Raw genomic sequence first — 20944 nt, forward strand, 5'->3', positions numbered from 1 at the left:
GTTGTCTGCTTTGTGAATCAAAACCTGGCGACTTTCAAGCCATGTTGGAAGCTGAATGAACTGGGTAGCATCCTCAGTCATGAACTTCACCTGGTCTTCAGTATTGCTCTGTTTTAACAGATCAGAGACTTTAAGCAAAGTGTTCCTGGTGTGATTTCAAGCTCCTCGCACACAAATTGCCGGTAGTATTTAATATTCTTTGCATGGCAAGCAACTGCATTAAACCACAAATTCCGCCACTGGTTCAGGTGGAAGTGACACTGCTTTGCTACCACTTTGATTGGCCATGGACTCCTTGAATCGTAGTTTACGGTTTGGACAATGAAGAAAGCAGCCTATCCACTTCAGGAAAATGTGTGTGCCAGATGTCTCTGACCATTGAAATAATGTATGCATTACAGATAACGTGAATTGCAATGGGCATCATTCCTTGTCCAATAGAACCTCAGAGTTACGAACAGCAGAGTTATGAAGCTGCCAGTCAACCCTTCACCTCATTTGGAACCAGAAGTACGCAACCAGGCAGCAGCAGAGACCAAAAACCAAACCAAAACAAATGCAAAGACTGTACAGTACTGTGTTAAATGTAAACTACAAAAAATAAAGGGAAAGTTTTATTTGACAAGGTAAGGGAACTGTTTCTGGGCTTGTTTCATTTAAATTAAGATAGTTAAAAGCGGCATTTTTTTCCTGCATAGTAAAGTTTCAAAGCTGTATTAAGTCAATGTTCAGGTGTAAACTTTTGAAAGAACCACCAGAACGTTTTGTTCCGAGTTCCAAACATTTCAGAGGTACGAATAATCTCCATTCCCGAGATTTTCGTAACTCTGAGGTTCTACTGTAGTACATCAGAGAAAGCTTTGCACGTGTACATCGTGCTGTCACAGAGAAATGTGGAGACGTTACTGAAATCTAAGCTGTAGTTTACAACAGCCTTTATTACATATTGCGATACAGTTGAAAAATTTACTGACTTAAGCTGAACAGGCTCTGTTAGGTGAAAGGGCATACAGTCATCTTTCTGAATAAAACATGGACTATGTACGTCCCCCGTGCACCTGTTGCTTCATCAGCTACAACTGAAATGGAATCATATTCTGCCAGTGCAGAGTTTGCAGACTGAAAGTGCTTCTCAATTACTTCTGTTAGATAATCTTGGTGAAGTTAGTTTGCACACGGGAAACTGCCAGCATTTGGTGCATGCTTTCTAAAGTACTCCCTTGGTTTTGGATTATCTGTTTTTTCTAAAGGTATATTGGCAGCCATGGAGGCCTCTACTAGCTCCATTGTAGCGTTTTTATTTTTTGCTAAACAACTTTCAATTGTTCATTTAAACATCCGGGACACTGTTGCTTGTTTTTTGTTCTGACCCGTAGCTTCTGTACATGCTTTTCATTTAATACGTGATTCAGACTCAAAATGGGGATTGAGTGTGTTTTTTTCTGGACACATCCAGAGTCATGCTGGAAGATTTACCATCGTCTGCATGTAAGGTTCTTACTGGGTACTGCTTCACACAATCCAAAACTGAAATGTTTGAGCAAAAAAGTTTCAGTCATTTTATGGAAAGGAAGGTATTGAAAAAAATATACTTTTACCATTATAAAAAAGAGCACGGCCTTTTTCTGAACAGCTCTAAGTTAACATTTTGTACAGAGATCATCTCGAGGACAGATGTGGATTTCACTGTTCCTGTGAAAATGTCTTTGGATCTGGCCAAATTCTAATAGTTTAAACATTATAATTTGCGTGTGCACTGTGATTTTAAAAGAATGTGCTTTTGGTTTGGTTTGTGTGTAAAGTTTATTTTGGACACCATCTCCCAAAAAGGTTTCTACAAATGAGACCAGAAAGAGAGTCTTCTGTAATTACCCCAGTGCACTTATTTCCTGGTGTAAAAATCTGGTTTCAGTTTGCCTGCTGATAGCTTGCTAGAAGTTCCCTGCGAAGGACCAGAAATACAACCTAAATCAAGCTAGTTGGGATAGAAATACTTTCTCCTAATGCCTTCTGTTTCTCAGTGAACAAGGGCAGTGCAATGTGAGGCAACAGGTAATGAACTACTGTAGAGTAACTGAAAGCGGGGAGAAGTTGTCAAACATAAATAGTGCACAAATGATGCTCATAAGCATAGTGCAATTTAGAAATGATGAGCCATATCCTTAGCTGGTGTAAATTGGAATAGATCCATTGACTTAAATGAAGCTGCACTGATTTACAGCAGTCGAGGATCTGGCCTTTCACCTTTCAATTACTGCCTTTCATTCAAAGTCCTTGGGTAATATTATGCACTGACATATCAGAAATCTGTGGGCTAGATTTTGCCACCTATCCTTAGACTTAATATTACCTTACTCCTCAAGAAATCCCACTGATTCAATGGAACGACTTGAGGTGTGAAGTTATTACTTAGCAGGAGAAAGAAGGCACAATTTTGCCCCCTTTCTAAGCACTTAGGGGAACAATCTCCTATAGCTCCAAGGAAGACCTAGTCAGCCTTGTAACATAGTTAAAGACAATATTAACATGGTCTCTTTTCAATTGCAATGATCAGGTTATTTACTCTAGTTTCTTTTCCATAAATTGTTCCATGCATCATTTGCCATTCACTTTGGGCCCAGTGCAGTGCCCATTCAAGTCACTAGGAATCATTATACTGACTTGCCATGCACTGGATTAGGCCTCTTTGTCTGTTCATGTGTCCCACACTAGATCACATGCTAATATTGCAGCATGACGTTTCTCCAGCTGTTGTTGTATTTACTGCGTACACAATCGGTTTTGTATATAATCTTCTCTGTGCTTTTGTGTAGAAGAAAGAGAGTTGGCGAACGCCAGTTTGTACCTTTTGGGGTCTGTTGTTAATACACTGCCGCTCAGCTATTGAGCCAATATAGAGAAATCATCAGTCATTCAATTCTGGTCATTTACTGTCCCTGGTGGCTGTTATATTGTATAAAATCAAACTAGGGTGTCGAGAGAGGCCTCTAAAGCCATATAAAGGAACTTAGATTTGAAAACTGGGGCCTTAATTCTCTTTGTCTTCGTATCAAAACGGGGACACTTACCCACCTCTGTAAAGCAGAAGGAAATCCTCAGGTGAAAGGTTCTATTTAAGTGCAGAAGATCGTTAAGAACGGGAGTTGGTTGAAATTTTTCAAATGTCAAGACTTTGTCCAAATTTTTCCATGAAACTTTGAACATCATCAACAACAAAAAGGAAGAAAAAAAATCCATGAATTTGCTGTATGCTTCCTCTCCCCCCGTTTTTCAATCAGCTCTGTTAAGAACTGAATGACAGGTGTGTTGTCAGAAAGGAGGTCATGTTTGTCACATGTACATGAATTTGACACCTTAAGCGCACACATGCGTGTGCTCTGCGCCATGGACCCAAGGGTGCAGAGAGCACCGTGTAAAATAAGTCTGATCGCTCCCCCGATCAACTGTCGTTTTCTTTTCCTTTCATAGTGCTCCATTTAAGCCAGCGATTTGTCCCACTCTGCTTTCCTCTTCAGGTTGGTTGAATGAAACAGGTGTTTCACAAAAAGCCTAGAGCTAACAGTGCTAATCTTTGCTTTTCACAAACGGATCTTTTGTACTGCCTGTTGGATTTGGATTTGCAGGACTGAGTCTTTCTTTTTTTAAACAAACAAACAAACAATGAGGGCAAACAACAGAGAGGGGAGAATAAAAGGGAATCTGCACATATAAACGAGATGACATCATTAGTTTAGCTTAGATGATACAGTAGTCAAGGGACGTGATGATGGGAAGGGCCCCTTCTAAGGAAATAACGGGGCATATGACAAAGGGCTAAGTATGAGACAACCCACAAAGCATCTGCTACTGGAACAATGAAAAGTTCATTGGTTTAGAGACCTTGGAGCTCAGGTGCAGTGAAAGAGAATAGGGTCCCATTGTTAAGGCAGGATCAGCAGTCAGCTTTGTTCATTCCCCCCCCCCCCTTGGCACTACAATAATAATAACTTGTCACCATCTTGAGACATGTTGGCATAGATCGCAACCACTGATGGATACTCAGCCAGTGAATGCACTGAAATGGTTTGTTTCTGTTGATGTACGTCTTCGTAGAATCCCCTAATGGGAATATAAATAGATGAAACCTTCACCGGCAATTACTTTTTGTGTAGTCCATTTTAACCCCTCCTCGCCTGGAGAAAGGCACACTGTACTGGTGTTACCATGCTGTTGGGCTATTTTTTGCCTTCTTGGATTGTTTCACTCATTCTGTTTGCAAATGGATGTGTATTAGAAATGTCACAACTGTAGCTGGGCAAATTGTACCACTCTGATGTTGTTATTTTTTACAATTAGTTTGCATTGGAATTCATGTAAAGAGGGTCTAGAAATGAAAACAAATTCATTTAGCAGTTTAAGAGGCTGATCTGATGCCCACTGAAGTCAGTGAAAAGAGTCCTCTTGACTTCCCTGGGTGTTGGATTAGACACTGGGAGACTCAGGCCAACTCTTTCAAATTTATTTTCAAAAGCGTCCTTCATTAAGTTTTGTGCGAGAGCTGGTTCAGATGGGTTTGCGAGTCATGGGCTTTGAAAATGTTCTGCTTTGAATGGACCTGGTTTTCCTCTGGACAGATCTCATTTGGTGCCTGGACTCTGTAGGGATGGGCACAAATCCCTTCCTGATAGGGAAGGTTCAGGTCTGATGGGGACAATGCTTGTTTGCATGGTTTTGCATCAGTTTGCTTATTTGCCAGAAATGTAGGTGAGACTAGGCCTCAGTTATGAACCAGAATTAGAACTCTGAGCATCTCAGCAAGGCACACTGCAAAAAACTGGGATGGCATTACTATGTGACACAAAACAGTACTAAATAATAATGAGTCTGTTGGTATGGGCCTGGGGAACTTCTGAAGGTAGTGCCGGTAAACTCAGGCTATCTGAACTCTGACCATCCAGAAACTGGACTGCTGGACTAAATTGCAGGCCACAAGATCAGGACATGCTGAGTGGTCCTCAAAGACATTTCAGGGTTAACAGCATTTCAGAAAATGGGGATCTCCCCAAAGTGATCCTATTAGCCCAGGAAGACTCCATCCCAGATGTAGTTTTCAAAGAGTACATGGGTGTCTAATTTATAACATCTCACCAAATCACCTTCTTGAGCCTATGTGAAGGTAAAACTCAGGAGAAGGTTCACAGTATCCTCATAGCTCCATTCTAGGCTTGACAGTTCTGGTGCTTGGATATCCTAGCACTGTCCCCAGAATCTCTGTCCTTCCATATCCCAGGATTTAACAAACCATCCAGGGAGCGATGGCCTTATCTAAATCCCATTGGAGTCAATGAGAAAACTCCCCTGGGCTGTGGGCGGTGGATTAGGCCATATAACAAACCATTCAATGAGCAATGGTCTAATCCACCACCCACTGGAGTCAATGGGAGAGTTCTCATTGATTCCAATGGGCTGTGGATCACGCTCTCAACTATTGTATGAAGATTTCCATTTCAAATCTTGTGCACTCTAGCAGCAAGGGGCAGCCTGTGAGGTAGGAAGTGGACTGCATCAAGGTCTGATGCCAGCATTCCAACACACTAGCAGGGCTGGTTGACATTTTTCGGATTTAAAAATGTTGGCAAAATTTTCAAATGTTTATGGGGGAAAAATGTGATTTTTTTTGGTACTTTCCCTCTCTCCTTGTTTTTCAGTCAACTGCACCCAGTTGGATTGATCCCAGAGTAGGGTTATTACAGAGTGCAGGGATTTAGAGCAGTGGAATATCACATGGCTACAAAAAATGACTGCTGTGTACAAAGCATCACCTCGTGTGATCAGTGTTGTGCCCATAACAAATTCCTGCACTATAGTCAACAATCACTGTATAAACCCAGACACACCATGATCTGGGACTGAGACACAGCCAAAGACACAAACCTCTACCACTTGGGCCCAGGGTGACCAGACAGCAAATGTGAAAAATCAGGACGGGTGTGGGGGGAAATAGGAGCTTATATAAGAAAAAGACCCAAAAATCAGGACTGTCCCTATAAAATCGGGACATCTGGTCACTCTACTTGGGTCTTTAGTTTTTGGTCGTAGCAGGTGCCACTTTCACTCTGTGCATCAGGCTCGTTTCTTCTAGTCCTGTATACCTTCATCACTCAAACATCAGCAGAAAGAGACGAGACAAAGGGCTCCGACACTGCTGACAGCACATTTATACTTTAATTTGAATTCATATTTGTAGAAGACATTTTGCATTTTCACCCACCTCTAATTACAGTCCACTCTGAACCATTTGAAATTGGCATCCTTTTGATACACAATACAGTGCCCAGCGAAGTCAATGGGGCTCTTTCAAATGACAGGTGGGCATTGGATCAGTCTGTAAATACACAGGTAAGCTTTTGGGGGCAGGCGCCATCTTTTTGTTCTATGTTTGTAGCACCTAGCACAGTGGGGTCCTGCTCCATGACTGGCACTCCAATATAAATAATAACAATACATGAAATAGACTCGGTATATCCTACCTGTTTTGAAGTTTATAATGAAAATGTACATATTTCATATTTCAATGGAAATAAATAGACTTTGCTATTTTATTAACAACACAACATACAATTTTTTTCTTTTTCTTTTTACCTACATGATCATTGAGAAAAATTGATCCTTTATAAATAAAGCTATATTTAATGTAGAGCATGGGACAGGAAATTATTTTTCCTCCCTTATATTTTACCTTATTGGCAATTTAAGAACTTTTTTGAACAGTTGACTATCAGAATATTTGAACAGAGCGTCTAGTGTCTCCCTTATCATTTATTGGTTATTTATATAGTAGCAGGCAGCCTCAAATACCAAGCAAAAAATGGAGGCGCGCATAAGAGAACTTCAAATGACTTTGGTGAATAGCTGAAAATGAACAGAGAAGTTTTGAAACTCTTTTAATGAAAGTCTAATTCTCTACTTCCATAAGAAGCGGCCCGCTGATGATGGAAATGGCCCAGACATGTCTGCAGAGATTTGGGAAGCTCTTGTTTCAATGTCTCTTTGCAACGGTTAAAAAAAATAAAGAATTCTGAATTCCTGCCAACTTGATTGGTGTCTCCAACTTACATTTCTCCTTTGTGCACTGTTCTTAATGCATCATGCAACGGTACCGGCAATGCCTACTCGAAGCATGTTTATTATTTGTATTGCAGCAGGATCTAGACCAGCGTTTTTTAAATGCGGCCACCGTGGTTGCATGCGGCCACCAGGGGTTTTTCATGCGGCCACAGCCTCCTGGGTCACGGTGGGGGGAGGGAGAGGGGGAGAAAAGCAGTGGCCCCCTCCCCTGGGCCCACCAGCAGGGTCTGGTCCCTGCTCCATTCTGGACACACAGACACTGTAGGAGCAGATGATCAGTGGGAGTTCTCCACTTTCCCGGGGGCAGTGGGACTCAGGCTTCATCCCTGGGGTGATGGGCGGCAGGCTCTTGCCATGTGGTGGTGGACTCCTTTCCCCAGCCACAGGGCTTCATGCTCTGGCCCTCCCCCGCCCCCCCGGCCCCCACTGCCTCCCTATCCATGCAGAGTGACCCCAAGCTCTGGCCCAAGGCTCAACCCCCACCATCTCCCTGACTCCTGCTACCTCCTCCAGCCCTCCAGCGAGACCCCCAATTGCCACTGCTAGTTAATTAAGTATTTTAGGAAAAATTGTCAGAGTGACCACCAGCAAGAGTTGGTGGCTGCAGTCTGAGGCCACCACAAAATTTCTTGTGAGACCCCCTGATCTGAACACCCCCACCAAAGTAACTCTCCATTGTGCTAGGCTCTGTATAAACCCACAGTAAGAAAACAGCCACTGCCCCAAAGAGCTAAACAGAGAAGACAGACAAAAGCAGTAGAGTTGGTCAGAAAAGCTTTTATGGAACCATATTTTGTTAGAATATGCAAGTTCCACTGAAGCCGAAATGCTTTGAGAAATCATGTCAATTTCATCAAAATTTTGTTCTGGACAAAAATTGCTGACAATGTTGAAATGTCCTGTTTTGACATTTTTTGGATTTTCATTTTGAAATGACTTTTTATTTTGACATGTTTTCAATTTTGTATTGGCATCTATTAGACCAGAATATAAAATTTCAAAAGGTGAACGCAAAACCAGATATTTTGATGGACCCAAACCCCATCTTTTGGAGAACCTTCTTTCATGGAGAATTTTGAATCTTTTGGGTTTCATTCCTAATTGGAATGGAAGCCGATGTTGAAATGTGGAAATGCTTTGTAAAACAGAATTTCTGTCCTCTGCACAGCTTGAAAAACAGTATCATCCCTGTTTTACAGACGGGGAACTGAGACCCAGAGAGTAAATTAATTACTCCATATCATGCATGAGGTCAGAACCAGGGAGGAACTCAGTGCTCATGAATCTCAGTTCATTGCCTTAACCATCGGGGTGTTCCTTTCTCTTACATGCATGCTTGGTGTCGCCGGTTATTGCTCCCCCAGGGATGTATATTGCAGAAGAAGTAGTTTGATGTGGAAATAATAAAGGTGAAAGGAATGTGAAATCCTTGAATACAGAGGGCCAGATCCAGCATAGCTCCCTTGCTTTCAGTGAAGCTGTGTCCATTTACACCAGTTGTGGATCTGGCACTGTATTGGTGTACTGGCCCTTTAAGGTTAGAAGAAGCAGTGTGAGAAGACAGTAACCCTTTACCAGGTGTCCAGAATAACCAAAATGGACATTGGGAGAAAGGAAGTTGGTTCTGGGGAATAGTTAGTATCTGGGCAGGTGAAGGTATAGGAAAAACCCAGACTACTGTTCCGTTAAGGGCCCAGGCCCAGGACCCCAGCCAGCTCAGACAAGTGTTTGGTTAATAGCCCCAGGTGGGAAGGATGAAGGGAGTGGGTGGATGACTGGGTGGGTGGATCTCAAAGGAGGCTTCAAGACTGGTTAATGAAGAGCTGCTGAGAGCCTGGAAGAAGGAGGAACTCAGCCAGGGAATAGGCCTAGAAGGAGGGCTGTGGAATCCTGCTCTAAAGGGGTGAGTTTGTGGGCGGGGGAGGCCAGAACTCAGAAGGAGGGCTGTGGAAACCCTGAACTAAAGGAATGAACTTGCTGGGTGGGGAGGACAGGGCTCGGCTCAAGCCCCCCAAGGAGAGTGATAGATACCCTGGTCTAAAAAGGTGAAAGGGGGCTCACTTTGGGAAGCTGAATACACAAATGTATTCCCCCTCTCTTGGGGGTCTTTGTTTCTGTCAGTGGCTCATTTCTGGGAACGGAGGCAGGGTGACTGCAGGGCTGTCTCTGGCCAGGATGGGAGCATTCCAAGAACAGCACCTGTCTGTGGGGCCCCAATCTGCACTGAAGGATGAATTTCAAATAACTAAATCATCTGGGTCTGGGACTGACCCAGCTGACTGCTGGGGCATGGTTTTAATGCCTGGCATCACATGGCATGTTTCCAAAGCCAGCGATCCGTCACCATTCCATGCTTAGATGAGCCAAATTTCTGGTGTTGGGCAAGAGGTTGCCATTTGGAGTTTGTGCTCCAGTGCTGTATGGAGAGAAGGCATATGAGGAAATGAGCCGTGCTTGGGAAGCTGCTGTTTGTTTGCCTGCAGGACCAATTGCATTTAAACTGAATGCAAACTTTGCAAGGCCCCAGTCTTTCAGCATAAGGGGTGTATCTGTGTATGCTAGCCATGTTAAAGCACATATGAGCTCAGCATGCTGAGCATGGCAGCTGTGTGCTATCCACAGGCTGCATTTCATTTGGTCTCTGAGGATGGTGGGGAATGGCTGGCTCCCCTGAAGCGCCTCCCTGCTTGCAGCTCTGAGCCCTCTTCATCTTGTGAAAAGCAAGGCAGCAGCAAGGGGTAGCTCAGTGGTTTGAGTATTAGCCTGTTAAACCCAGAGTTGTGAGTTCAATCCTTGAGGGGAGTATTTAGGGAACTGGGATTAAAAATCTGTCTGGGGAATGGTCCTGCTTTGAGCAGGGGGTTGGACCAGATGACCTCCTGCAGTCCCTTCCAGCCATGATATTCTAAGTGAGGCAGCAGTGGTGCTGTTTTTGACAGGCATCAGCAATGCTTGATGTAAGGCTCAGCTGTGCCTGGCAGGAGGAGCTCAGTACAGGGCCAGAGCGGCACTGCACTGCCAGAGACCAAACACCAGGAGGCAGTCTGTCCCAGGGAAAGAGGAACAGGTCCTGGAACTCCCAGGGGCGCATCTCTATGGATTCCTCCACTTCAGTCTGAAGCAAATCCATGTTTCAATGAGTTACAAAGAGACGCCCTTGGGGTTAAGTCACAGAGGGGCTTTGCAGAACCTGGGCTTTGTATGGGGCTGTGCTGCTGGGAGGAATAGACACAGGGAGGAGCAGCGCTCTGCCCTTCAGTGCCTGAATTCTACAGCCTCATTCTCGCCCACCTCGATACACTGTCTCCCTCCTGCCCCTCCCACTCCATCCTCCCTGCCCACGTTTGCTTTTGAGGGGCTGAGCGTGCACTGTGGGTGGCTGAATGCTGGAGGTGCGAGGGAATTTGTTTGTGGGGTCACTGAGCACCTTAAGGTGTTATGATGTGTGGGCAGTAAGGCATGTGGAATGAGGTCCGTCTGCGTGTCCGTGTTGCCTTAACTGGCGACTTCCTTGATTTCTAGTGTGTGTGTGAATTAATTGGTATAAGAGGCCACACCTCCCCATTCAGTCCTTTAGGAAGCACACTAAAGCAAATAAGCCCCGAGCTGCCAAAATCTGAGCAATCGCTGATGAAGGAAGACCGGCAAAGAGCGTGAATGGAATGCCAGTGAGTGCAGAAGTTAAAAATACACATCTCAAACCCTGAGGACTCCCCTGGGTCTAAGAAGCTATATTGATACTAGACTTCAAAAGATCCAAATAAACGGCAACTTTTCCACACACCCCCCAGAGCACAGAAGTACGTGCTTGCGGTGTCAAAGCAATGTTATTTCTGTACTGCAGATCTCAGGAGAGATGCCTAGAAAAACAATTTGGATGCGTTACCTCTTCTTGCATTTAAACTTATCTTTTAAAAAAGAAAATGAGTTAGTTTTAGTTTCATATGTTAGTACCTAAAATGTTTGGTTTTCTGAAGATTTTTAAATTTCTCTTGGAACTACCTTGGAGAGGAAGTGTGGCCTAGTGGGCAGGGTGCTGAACGGGGACTCAGGAAACCTAGGTCCTATTCCGGATCTGCCACTACTTTGCTGGATAACCTTGGGCAAGAGAATTTCATGCCTGTGACTCAGTTTCTCCATTTTAAAGATGATAGTGACTTCCTTTGTACAGTGTTTTAGATCTATGGCTGCAAAGTGCTGTATAAGAGCAAGGTATTTGTGTCTAAGGCCAGGTTTACACTGGAGATTCCCTTGGTAACAACCACTGGGTGAGCAAACCCCCCGAATAGACCATCAATTTGCACTGGTGTAGCTTATACATGCTTGGAACTGGGGTGCATCATGGCTTTGCCTGTCTGCTGTAGGGATTTGCATTGGTGCAGCTCCCCCAATGGCTGGGCACAGATGTCTGGGAATCCCAGAGAAGAGAAGGTCTCGGGTTCTCACTGGGGCTTCAGTAGAAGCTAGTACTTGACTTAGGAAAGAAAGACGCGTGTGTTCCGTATCCCCCTCTGCCTGGTCCCCAGAGGCTAGGTGCCTGGTATAGCTTTAAGCTACAGGGCTTAGGCCAAGTTGTCAAAAGTGACTAGTAATTTGAGGTGTCTCAAGTTTTGGATGCTTGACTTGAACCTCTTTTTAAAGGGACCTGATTATTTCAGAGGGTGGTTGCTCAGCATGTCCGGAAAGTTGGGCCCCTTAAGATTTCTGAAGTTGAGCAGCCAAATACCAGAGGCACCCAAAATTACTAGTCACTTTTGAAAAACTTGGCCTGGGTCCTTCAGGTCAAATGAGTCCATTCAATTCTGGAGGTCACTTTTGTAATGAGTGCCATCTTGGTCATGGCCAGGGAACTTGGGTGACCAGATGTCCCGATTTTTATAAGGACAGTCCCGATTTTTGGGGCTTTTTCTTATATGGGCTCCTATTACCCCCCCACCCCCTGTCCCGATTTTTCACATTTGCTGTCTGGTCACCCTACACGGAACTCCAAAGCCAAAATGGAAGATGTATAATGCTTACTTATTTGTTTCCCCCAACCCACTTCTCTTCCTGTCTGTCAGCTTGAGATGAGAAAAAGTGGGGTGTGGCCCACCCACTTCTAAGCACCTCCATTTTGGGTTCTGTGACCATTTTAGTTCCCTGCAGCTTCCCAGGTTTGTCACATTTCCTTTGAATACTTGAAACCATGTTTTCCCATCAACAAAAACCAAATGCCAAACTCAGTACAGCTGCAAAGCAAATCACCTTAAACTTCTGCCATCCCTACTGAGGAAGTAGCCTGATCATGGTTAGCACTGTGGCTTCACCGCAGCTGTAAGGGCTGTGCCAAAAAAAAAAAAGGTACTTTGGTCACCTTGATCAAATAGACACGGTGCTTTTTGTCACCCTTGACTGGCCCATGCAAAGGGGCTGCGCTGCAGTCTCCTTATCCCGGGAGTGTTAGCTGGCTTTGCAGACTGGTTGACTTAAAGTCTACTTACCTTGGCCAACAGAAGGTGAAGAGGATTCTTGATTACGATCCACAAGTACCTACACGGGGAGAAGATTTCTGACAGTAGATGGCTCTTTCATTTCGTGGACAGAGTCATAACAAAGCTGAATCCAGACAAATTCAGACTGGAAAAGGGGGGGTGGAACTTTTAACAAGGAGGGTAAATAATCATTGGACCAACTTATGTAGGGATGCAGTGGTTCCCCATCACCTGAAGTTCTTAAAGCCAAGCTGGGTATCTCTCTAAAAGGTATGGAGTAGCTCAGCCAGACGTTGTGGGCTTGCTACAGGAATCACTGGGTGGAATTCTATGGCCTGTGATGTGCAGGAAGCCAGCCTAGAAGATCATTATGCTCCAGAGTGTGTTTGAAGATCCTGCTACTCTTCCATGGTTTTCAAACACTTTATTAATGACCAAACCCTCGTTCCATAGAAGCTTCTGAGAATTTCACTCTTCATTTCATAGTGACCAGGATTTGGCCATAATAGCATAGTTCATTAACAAAGGCAAACTTGACTGACCCCATAAGCACATTAGGGATCTAGGCTCCCTGTCCTTTGTACTATGAATAGGTAGACAACCGTGAGTTCAGGGGCATGTTCCATTGTGGGACTGGAGCTGTAAGAGTTAATACTTGCTGTGCACTTTAACACCTTTGTAGCTTTTCATGCCAAACGAGGCTTTGAACTGGTTACCTCAGGGCCCCACTGGACCTTTCATGAAGCTTGAAAACAGACAACTGCATTTTAATTTAGATGCTTTATTGAGACTACATTTTACGATGGAGCAGCATAAGAAAGGAAGTCAAAAGCAAAGTAAAAGACACAATCATTATTTATACCACGGTAGCAGCTGGATGTCCCAGCTGAGATCAGGACCCCATTGTGTCTGGGTGCTGTGCAAACGCTTCTGCCCCAAAGAGCTTACAATGAAAACAGACAAAGGGAATATTATCCCAATCTGCAGATAGGAAAATGGAGTCAAAGGGAATGACTTGCCCAGGGTCATACTGAGCCCAGATCTTTTGCCTCCTAGAGTTTTAACTACAAGACCATCCTTCTTCCCAGTCAACTGGAAAGTGATGACTAGCTGCTCATTTGCACTAAGACCCCTTTAAGTTTCCTTCGTCCTGCTGGAACAGTGTAAAGTGCCACTAGTGTCGATGAGACTCACCCTCACAGCTTAAAGATTTAGGAATAGATTACTTTGAGGGACAAAGCTCTCAATTATGATGCTTTAAATAATAAGGTAGAGAATTGTTGTCCTCTCTGTTTGCACAGATCTGAGTGTGGCTCAGATAAAGACCCAGCAAAGCATTTCCTTACCCAAACCATTGGCTTGCTAAACCCAGAGTTGTGAGTTCAATCCTTGAGGGGACCATTTAGGGAACTGGGGTAAAAATCTGTCTGGGGATTGGTCCTGCTTAGAGCAGGGGGTTGGACTAGATGACCTCCTTAGGTCCCTTCCAACCCTGATAGTCTATGATTCTATGCCCCGTAGTCCATGCCCCGTCACTCTCAAGTAGTGGCTGGACCACGAAGAGGTTGGAGTCCCCAACAGCCTTCAGGTATGTCTACACTGTAGCAGGGAGTGCGCCCCTCAGTGCAGATAGACAGACATCCTCCAGCTAGCATGTGTGGCCGCAGTGGCTTGAGCTAGCCACCCAAGTACATACACAGGCCGTCGGGTGAGCCGTGCTCAAGCAGCTAGCCCAAACTGCCCCCAGGCTGCTGCGGTCACCCGGCTATTTTTAGCTTGCCAGCTTGAGCAGAGCTAGCACGTGTCTGTCTACTTGTGCTGTGGGTGAACACTCCCGGCTGCAGATGGTGTTAACAGACCCGGGGCTTCTAACTCTGGCAGCAGTGGCTCACGCTGTTCGGTCCAGGGTTGGATCCCCACTGCTGACGATGCCCCGAGGGGCCCCGTGTTACAAAGCCTCGGGTTGGCAAGAGGGAAAGTGCTTACATGAGCAAGAAGCAACCTAATAAAATGTTCTGCAGCTCGGCAGGTTCAGAGCCACACGACTGGATTACAGGTTTGTAAAAGAGCAGCACTGCGCTGTCTGTGATTCAGAAGCCCAGGCCACCGAAGAGAGAACATGGGATGCTTTAATGCCCTGTGACTTGGATGCTGAATAAGCGTGAATCAGACAACAGTGAGAAGTGGGTTTGGAAGGATTCATAAAACATACCCAGCTCTTTTTGTATGACTATTAGCTATAAATCTTCATGGGTCAAGTGACCAGATCCTTTCCCACTAGAAATCATAGCTATGTATGCCATTCTTCTCTGGGACCTTGGCGCACACTCAGTGGCGGACAGGGAAATCGAAGCTTGGATTGTTCACAACAACTTGTCGCTTTCACTTTACTGAGAAGATAGGTGCTGCCGAAAAGAGCCCGTCAAAGAATTAATTGCAGGGGCCGGATCACTTAATATGAGAATATAATCTTCCACCCCATTGACTTAAACAATGTGGTCAATTGGCAGCCAATTATTTAGTATTCCGAATGCAGCCTATTTGTAATAGGGTGAATAAAAATGTATTGGAGCTGTAGGTCTGAAGGCCTTTTCTAAAATGTTCTTCTTTGGTTAAATTTTATTACTGATGAAACTGGGAGACTGATTAGCACTAGCTAGAGATAAACTTCTTGCACAATGACTTTCCTACGTGGTACTGCTAGTGCCTCTTCATCTTGCACCTTAAAACTCTGACTATACTTTTTCTAAACAGGAAATGTTAATTTTGCCCAATTGTGTTGGTTTTATGATGTGGAAGACTTTCCTCTAGGGACTGAAAACTAGCGCTGCAGGGGAAACACTTTCCAGATTCCTTAAACACTCAGGATGGGAAACTTTTTTCCTGTCCCAAATCAGAATGAAATGTCGAAGGCATTAAAATAATCGGCATTTATTTTTACACACACGCCTATGGAATTGAAAGTGGGGTTTGAAATGCATTGAATCCACCCTTCACAGCTCCTTGTGACCTTGATCAGGAGCATTTATTTTAATGCGCATTATGTTCTGAGATAAGTAGAGTACCATCCAGTGCCCCAGAATGGCCATTAGCGTCGTCCTCTCTATCAGGAACCCTGCAGCCAATTAATCACACACTGCTCCACAATCTTAAGATTCAATTATGTCTGGATAAGTGTTGCTCAGCTGTTCCTGCTGCTGCAGATGTGACATATCCTGAGATTAGCTGAGATCCACAGAAGGTCACTGATTCGGTATCTGGCGCTAAGAAAAGCGAGGCTGTCTGGAAGGGAAGTGACACCATCTTAGAAACATTTTATCACAAAGTAAGTATAGAGGTCTAAAAAATCCTGCCCGCTCCCACCCTGCCATGGAAGGCTCTATTCGCTCACTGTTGCCTTTCTCATCCTTAGACAATTTACCATTTTGAGAGGGAGAGGTCAGTAGATTAATAAACTGTTGGTAGGAGTCCGATGACAGACAGTAGCTAGTGCTCCTTGGGGACCACTGATAGCTTAACTCTGATTCTGTGAGAGAAACCCATTTTTCCTCTTCTTGTAAACTTGTACTTCACATGGAGCATGGCAGATGTGTACTCTTTGTGTCCCTATGTGTGGACTGTTGCCAGGCATGTTACTGCAGTGGGTCCACGTGGAAGGGGCCACTAGTCCTTTTGATTGATCTAAAAATCCCCCCTCCGAATTTTTTTGCAGCTGCCATGACTTCTCAAAACTACCAATGTTCCGTGGTTCACGGGGGCTGTTGGAATCCATTTAATGGCCCTCCCCCATGTTACAGTTTGGCACTCATTGAAAACATTTGTGCCACAGATCTAATTAATTATGTTGGGTATCATTATAGTCATGCCTTTGCCAGGATGTTCCTTCAAAAGCACATTTCTCTTGTCACTCAAAAAACTCATTCAGTAGAGTGGAGACACTTGCAGTGCAGTAAAGCTAAAATCAACTTTTTGGAAGAGAAGTGGCAGGAAATTGCACATAAGTGGAACATGTCAAATTCTTCTGAATCTGGAGGATTTCTGAGTTTAAAAAACAAAACAATCTTGATTCATTTTCTTCAAACGTTTGTCAGGTTTTGCATCCAGCCACGAGCAGGTCAAAAAATCCTAAGTGACTAATACATCAACATTTTTGATATTTTTCAAAATTAAAAAAAAACCAGACTCTTTTTTGGGGAAAAAAAAACCCTACACAATCTTGTCAATAGTTTAGTGATTTTTTTTAACCCACTTTCTATGTAAGTAATAGGGTGGCATTAAGGGCAATGTAACTGTGGGCAGTACCAAAAAAAAAATCAGATTGAAGTCATTTTTATATGATACTGTGATACGACTTCTAGAATACTGCGTTCAGTTCTGGGCACCTCACTAACGGAACGCTATTTACATAGTGCTGTGAATTCAGAGATGAGTAACAGAAGTCCAATAGGAGCCTGGAGGAAGCGTTAAAAGAGCCGCATACATAAAGCTTGATGTGGCTGTGACAGAAATTTATCTACACATAAAGTTGCATGGCTTTCACCTGCTCTTCCAGGATCCTGTACCTTAGAGTGAAGGGCTGAACTGACATTTGCTAGGAGTTGAACTCCTGGTCATAGGCAATCCAGGCGTAACGCACTAAGTCATTGTTATAAGGAGCACCAGCTGATAGTGGGGTCCCGTTATGCTAGACACTGTACAAACACTTAGTGAGAGATGGTCTCTGCCCCAAAGAGATTACAATGTTACTAGACAAAAAGGCTCACCCAGAGTCCCACACCTGAGGAATGACTAGCCTCCTGATTCCCCAGACCTAGTGCCCTGTCCACTAGGCGATACTGTTCCATCAGCCAGCCCAGTCAATAACAATGGACACATTCAAACTGAAATGGTTCCTCTCCCAAAAGAGCTCACAGTGGTCCAAGTGCATGGACGTAACAGCCTAATTTGAAGACATCTGGTGATGGGGCAGCTGCCCCTCACTGGCAGAAAAGGGGTTAAAAGCAGCCCTAGCGAGGTTGCGCCAGAGGCAGCTAATCAGAGGAGGGCTGAAGGGAGCAGCCAATCAGGGCCAAGCAGGCCCATATAAAAAGGGAGCTGCAGGACAAAGGAAGGCAGTTCTCTGCTGGGAGCCCAGGGAGGAAGGACTGTGTCCCTGAAGGGCCAAGAGACGTGCCAGCACCCTGGACAGAGCAGTGCTGCAAATGGGGGCCGAGGGAGCCAGAGACAGCTCCTGGCTGGCTGACAGGGAGTTGCAGACTGAGGCCTTGATACAAGGGTAAAGAGGGTGCTGGAGCCACACGGGAAGTGGCTAAACTGTAGACTGCAGTTTGCCACTGGCGGGAAGTGGCCGAACAGCGAACTGCAGATCCCCTGAGAGGGGGGCGCACAGAGTGCGACAGGGCCGGAGGGCTGTGTGGCTGAAGAGGACGCCGTGGTCTTTGGAGAGATGCGGGTCTAAGAGCAGGAGTCACGGCGGCAATGCACCACCCAAAGGGGGCGCACTCAACCACAGAGCTAATTCCCAAGACAGGCTGAGGAGGCGCCAGAGTGGTGAGTGGATCCAGTTACACGTCTGTTATTGAAAGGCCTAAGCCTGCGTTTACATTACCTGCAGAATGGAGAGTATGCCGATGGAAACTAGTCATAGCCACTTCTAAGGGAAATGTCGCTACTATTTTGATTTCTTTTCACTAGCACGAGCTGCCTGCTCTATTTCAAATGTTCAATTACAGCTTGCTTGCTTATTTATTAATTTATTTTTAGTACAAATTTGAATGGAAATGGTTCTATTTTTGTACTCAAGGTAGTTAGTGGGAAACTGGCCAAACTGAATTCAAATGAGAATAAATTGTGCCCGGAATGAGATGTTGTGTATCAAGGCAGACTAACCGAAAACGACAAGAAAAGGCGTTAAAGTGGGCATAATTGCTGTAGCAAAACTAATGAATGCTGTGCCCTGTTCGTCAACAAAGGCTCAAACCCCACAGTGGTGATGGTTTAACAGTGGTTTTGCCCCAAGTCCTCAAGAAGGGACAGCACAGAGTTGTGATGACCCAGAAGCAGATCAGGAACCAGATTGACTCTACGTTTGTCTACACTGCAGTCAGGGAGGGTGACTGCAGTACGTGTAGACATGCCTGAGCTTTAATCTAGCTAACATGAGTACCAATAGCAATGTAGTCGCAGCAGCACAGGTTTCAGCATGGGTTAGCTGCCCGAGTAACCACCCACAGTCCCGGGGGGGAGGGGTTGTACAGCTAGCACTGAAGCTCGTGTTTCGTGGCTTCACTGTTGTTGGTACTCCACTTAGCTAGAGCAAAGCTTGCTTGAGCATGTCTACATGTGCTGCAATCACATCTCCAGTGGCACTTCAGACATAACCTAAGGGTCACAATCTGGATCCCAGTTGTTGCTCTGCTTGATGTCCCCTTTTGGGCCTCTGACCTTCCCTCCCCGTTACCCATCCCTGTTCTCTCCCCCGACCATGGTTCTCCCAAATGATCTCTGGGCTCCCATGGCCCCTCTCTCCTCTGAAGGGGCAGGCCTCTGGTTCTCGGGGCGGGGGTCTGAGTCTCACCTTTCCCCAGAATTCATATAGGCTGGTTCCCAGCTTGCTCTGAGGAGGAAGTAATCTGCATCAGCCCTAAACCTGGCACAAATGTCTTCCCTGGGTGCACCAACTCAGCTGTGCAGGTTGGCACATTGCAGGGGAGGAAAGAGTGGCAAGCCAAGGCTCCAGCCCTTCCCCTCACACGCCTGCCCACCTGCATGTGAGAATGATCAGTGGCCCACTTGCAGTTGTTCTGCCCTTGCCCACTTGTGATTCACAATGCAGGCCTGCTGGAGAGCAAGTGGGTTACCTATGCTCCCTTAAAGCCTCCCATGGGATGGCAGTTGGCCCACAGTGCCTCGGTTTCCTACTAGACAATGCTGTAATTCTAAGCCCAGGCTGCGATTGTGTTCTACCGTTTTGGAAATGTTCCCTCTGAAGCGCGCGCTCAGTCACTGAGAAGGAACCACCAAAGGTGTATTCCCAGTGCAGGATCTGGCCTTAGCAGCAGGCCTCTCCTGCACTTCACAGCGGGGGTTGAGTTAAAGGCTCGCATTGAGAGGAGAATATAGACCTTTCTGTTTGTACAACTCCGTTTTTCCAACCTTGCCCTCAGCCCTTTACAAATAATTAAATGGGAATCTGAAACTGGAACCAACTCCAAGAAACCAAATAGAGGTGGTCTCCCCTCCTGGCGATGAAAAAGAGAATCAGGACAGGGATGAACTGAAGTTATTTTGGTGTTTTATAAATAATCTTCCAATTTCCCATCACCTGCCACTCCATCTCTCTGGGGGTTCCTGCCGGACTGTGCTACTCTGTCTGTTTGCCAGACGTTCTGCTGCTTCTGTGTGTGAGATCGGCCAAAAGAGCGAAAGAGCATCTGGAAAGGTGAACCGAGCTGTGGCTCCCAGAACAATAGGATTTTGCTTGTTTTATGGACACGCGTAGGCGGTGGAACCTCATTTGGAAAACTAGGAGGCAGCTAATTTGGCTGCGCTGTAGCATTCGTAAATAGCACTGCTGTGAGTTCTGATTTCTTGGCAAAGCGAATGACCTAGAACTTCAAACATTAAGCATTTACATGGGCTTCCTCCTAAGTGGCACTCGGAGATGAGTGTGCCGCACCAAATATTTTTATTCTAGCCATTGTGTACCCATCACCCAAGTAACAGGCCTTTTGATAAAGATCAAGGGGTTTGGGGTGGGGAACTGAGGAGTCAGAGTAATAGTCACATTATAATTTAGTACAGCAGGGTACGGTGGATGTTGACACAACAAACCTGTTTCCTAGACTCCCTTATTTAAAGGCCACCCATAGATTCAGAAAATATTTGGCAATTTTGAATAATAAGCTAAGGAAGGCCTTTACAGCTCTTCAGTTTCAAACTACGCAGTTAGCTTATTTAGAAGGGAATCTCTTGGCTAGAGCTGGATGAAATTTGAATTTTTCAGTGAAAAACACAGATGTGGTAACATTTCAAAAACCTGCATTGATTTTGCCAAGCTGTTTGGGTTGCAAAAAACCTTGAGAGGAAAATATATTTGTTTTTGATTTTGTTTCAGTTTGAAATTACTTTTCAAAATTGTTTTTAAATAAAATGAAAAGAAATCAAATGTTTAAAAACAGCAAAAAAAATCAAAACAGAACAGGTTTTTTGTCAGAATGCAATGTTTTATCCAACCCAATATAACTTGTTTTTTGAACTTATTAATTCACTGAAAATGTCAAATTCCTATTTTGTTTGACCCAAAACTAATTTTTATTTTCTGGAATTGCCAGGGAACCAAAAAATTCCTGTGTTCACACAGCTCT

The 20944-nt window shown here is 44.8% G+C and overlaps 1 long non-coding RNA gene across 1 annotated transcript in view; it reads left to right on the top strand.

Annotated features, from left to right (window-relative positions):
* The first annotated feature begins 8879 nt into the window (after positions 1 to 8879).
* LOC120401673 overlaps positions 8880 to 20944 on the top strand; it is a 33349-nt gene continuing 21284 nt past the window's right edge. Inside the window, exon 1 of the long non-coding RNA XR_005596636.1 lies at positions 8880 to 9010. This is a non-coding gene — a long non-coding RNA (uncharacterized LOC120401673). The remainder of the gene's footprint in view (positions 9011 to 20944) is intronic.

The sequence above is a fragment of the Mauremys reevesii genome, linkage group 3 (genome assembly GCF_016161935.1).
Source record: "Mauremys reevesii isolate NIE-2019 linkage group 3, ASM1616193v1, whole genome shotgun sequence".
Classification (NCBI taxonomy): domain Eukaryota; kingdom Metazoa; phylum Chordata; order Testudines; family Geoemydidae; genus Mauremys; species Mauremys reevesii.